Source organism: Anarhichas minor, unplaced genomic scaffold, assembly GCF_050575085.1.
Source record: "Anarhichas minor isolate MPS153535 unplaced genomic scaffold, ASM5057508v1 ptg000021l, whole genome shotgun sequence".
In the NCBI taxonomy this organism is placed as follows: domain Eukaryota; kingdom Metazoa; phylum Chordata; class Actinopteri; order Perciformes; family Anarhichadidae; genus Anarhichas; species Anarhichas minor.
This window is the reverse complement of record NW_027466467.1, coordinates 347697-351765: the sequence shown is the minus strand read 5'-3', so window position 1 is coordinate 351765 and position 4069 is coordinate 347697.

The window sequence follows — 4069 nt, the reverse complement described above, 5'->3', positions numbered from 1 at the left end:
ATGCTGGTCCACCATCAGACTATGGAGCCACGATGTTATTCAACCTCTCTGATCGTTATCTGGATTCAGAGCTTTAACTCTTACAAACCTGCTCCTGTGTTCAAAGTGCGACAAATTACATTTATTATGAAAAGACGATCCTGCAGATAGAAAACAGCCACGTGACATTACACTCCGGTACTTTGTGCAGGAGTCTGTCTGCTGTTCAAGCAGATAATTATGATTATTGTCATTGTTTCCTTATCCACTTATTCAATAAAACACAAGTAACTTTGATGGCGATCCAAACAGAGGAGCCTTTTAATGCCTTCGTGAGTGTGTTTAGGTCATACATCATGCTTATCTTTACTGCCACCATGAACTCTTAAATACTCTCACTGCTGTGTTCTGTGCACGTACTTCTCTGTGTGCATCCCTGTTGTTCTGATGAGGAGAAACTCTAATTGTTCCAGCATGCAATGATATTAAACATTAGTGCGTGTTTGTCTTCCACAGCTCCATGAATAAAAGGTTGTTCCCCGTAGGAGGAAGATTTTGATTGGTCTGCACAGTTCTGACCTTTTGGATTCTCACTTTGTTCTGATGTTTCTCTTTTGTGCTTCTCTCCTCACTTCATTTGCATTTACTGAAAACGTTCTGCCAAACAGCTTCAGTGTGTCTTTACAAATCCTACAACCTGCTCCACGGTATCAACCTGAACGGCACATGTACTGAGACCGCTGACACGGGAAAATGCTGCTGTATGTTCACTTACAACATGCATGAAGGCAGCATGTAAGCTTCACTTGTTGATGCAAAGATGGAAACCAGTCCTTCCACTTCTCCTCCTGCCTTCAGCGTAACCTTTCCCTCACCTGCTTCATGTTTACTTGTTTGTCACGTACGTCGCAGTCATTGGGGATTTTTCTGAGTTTCATATTCGTCACTCTGTTCTCCGCGTTCCCTGCCCTGCGTTCCGCGTTCCCCGCCCTGCGTTCCCCGTTCCCCGCCCCCAGGAAAATATTTGTTACTGCAGTACATTTATCTGACGGATTGTTACTTTTCAAATTAAGAATTAACAATGACAGAAGTTTGTTGAAGATTATATTTTTGGGGTTGTGACTTCTTGCAGACACAGTGCTCAGTGTCGGCTCCTCGTTCGGGTTGTTTGTTGCACCAAAGAGACGTTTCCCCTCCAAACGTGTGAGATGGTTTCATTTAAATGTCTGTTCAGATGATCAACGCTTCACTTAGAACTAAGACTAGATGAACACTCAGAAAGTGAAGACAGTAGTAGTTAGTTATTCTTCTTCTCTCCGGTTAACCATTTATCTTGTGACCCTTTGGAGGGGCCCGACCCCTACGCTCTAACGTTGATGCTTCAGTATCAAATATCACATATCAGCCACAGGAGGCATTTTACTGAGAATACTTTTACTTCTGGACTTTGAATGCAGGACTTTTCCTTGTAAAGGTGATATTTACATGAATCTATTATTGACATGAATCTATTATTTACATGAATCTATTGCTGCGTTTACTTCCGTAATAGATCACAATACTTCTTCCTGTCTCTACCACACAGTCATGAGTCGTCGCTTTCTGCCAAACACTCACGTAGAAGTCGTTTCTGTTCTGACTCAGTCAGAGTGACTTCCCTGCAGCTGGACGCCAGCTGACTCACCTCCAGCATGTGACCACGAGTATCTAACGCTCACACCTGCAAACAGGAAGTCATCGAGTCATTCCTCAGAAGGACACGCACGCTCATTAACATCTTTTTTAACCGATTAATAATTGAGTTTATGTTTTGCTTCTTTGTAAGCAGACTGTATGCGTGTGTAAATATCAATACGCTGACGAGCAGAATCCTGTTGATCCAAAGAGAGAAACATCAGTTAGAATGAAGAAGAGCTTCAGTGACAAGAACTCTGAAGAAAGAGACGTCTCTGAGGTTTGATTGACGTGTGATCTGTGGTGCAGACAGACGGGACGGCCGCCTTCTGTTTGCACTGAAGATGTCCAGATAATATTCAGAACTAGAACCAAAAGTTTGACTCTTCTCTGACGGACTTGACACTGAAACACGACGTTTGAATGAGCAGAGGGAAGTTCAGAGCAAAGAGAGAAGCTTTGTGTGACCTCTCGCCCTGAATGTGTCCGTGTCTACGTTAGCAGGATGCATTCAAGGTTCGGCTGCAGCTCGGTCGTGCTGGAGATAACGTCGTTGAGGCGACTTTATTCTTCCACCAGCACTCGTGACCCGAGTGTATGCAAAACCAAATCCCTCGTTACGCTAAGTGTAGCACAGAGCAGCTTATTCTACTTATGCAAACACTGCAGAGCGATGATGTCAGTCGGGAGCTTTTGCATCGTAGAGGTGTTTGGTGTGTGCTCTGCACCTCCACCCTGTTGGGTCAATATTTAGTCACACGTTAAGCGTGGACTCCTCGCGGATGTTTACGAGCGATGACGGACGCCGGTGAAGTCGTACCTGGAGGGGGGGGCTGCTCTCTTCCTCTGCAGGGTGAGGACTCTGTGACTGTTCCGCCCTCAGCGTTGACACAGAAAAACCATTTAGGACGGACAAGTTCAGACACGTTCTTCTGTTAATTTGGTGCGTTGCTCCCCGGGGGGGGGGGGGGGGGGGGGAATCCTCTCCTTCTAATGATCTCTGGCTCTCTGACGTCCACAGAGCACGATGTACGAGAACACTTTGTCTTACGGGTCTCAAGCTTCACTCAGAGTTCTTCTGAAGCTTCCTGGAGAGGAACCTGCTGAATGCAGATGAACATCAAAATGTATTAATGTTCTAAACAACGTGTCCGTGGACTTCAGACAGAAGTAGATCAACTCAGACGAGATGGAACTTTATTAATCCCGAAGGAAATTCTTGTGCCGGAGATTGATTAAAAAAACAAAGAAGAAGAAGAAAAGAAGAATTAGAAAAAAAACAGTTGAGTAAAAATATAAAGAGTAGAAGAAGTAATGCTAACAGCAGTGCAAAATAGAATAACTAACATTAATTCATAAAGATAAGTCAACTAAAAGTAATATTTTTCATGTTATTGACAGAATATTTGGCAATAAGTAATGAAAACTTGTATTTCACATGAACATTAAATAAAAGCAGCTTCAGAGGGTCCTGGTCTGTTCATCTAACCGCTTTATTATGATTCAGTTATGTGTTGATTGATAGTTTTAGATATTTGCTGTAAGTTTGAGCATTCACTGTTTCCTATAAATAAAACTTTTAAATAAATAATTTATAAAGATCATTTTCAGGCTCCTCATATTATTATTATTATTATATAAACTAATAAAAGCTTCGGTCTGTTATTGAGCAGCAAAACAAGGATAATACTCTAAAGACCGTAATCATCCGCTGCCTGATTACTTCATCCCTACATGGCAGATGGAAGTGCGTGCGTGTGTGTGTGTGTGTGTGTGTGTGTGTGTGTGTGTGTGTGTGTGTGTGTGTGTGTGTGTGTGCGCGTGTGTGTGTGTGTGTGCGTGTGTGTGCGTGTGTTATAGTACAGGAGTACCATTTAACCCACGAGAACAGACTTCCAGGACGTGTTTTAACGGCCGACACGCCCCCTCACTGTTCATCTGTCATGTGATTGGACGCTGCAGCCGGTCGGACTGATGACTGAGTTTAACACCAGAGTGAAGACAGATCAGAATAAACTCTAGTTTATATTTGATTAGTTTTCTGACCCAAGTGAGGGAAACAGGGATGCAAGTAAGAGACTTGAGAAGCACCCTCAGCGTTGATTTTACGTTTTTTGACGGAGGAAGTGAGGCTATGCTGCCTTCAAAATAAAAGCACATACAAAAAAATGCAAGTAAAGGAATTAACAAGTTGAATTATTACAAAAAGGTGGATTGATACTCATTGACTCATTAATTCTCATTGTAGATTATGATAAAAGCACGTATAATATATCATAATAAAGAGCCTTATATTGTAAAGTGAGTGAGATTGCACGAATTACCTGCAAATAATATCACAAAACATTCAAATCCAGATTTTACATGAAACACTTCTGGATGTAATTTGAAGGAAATCACTGGTAATTCATTTTAT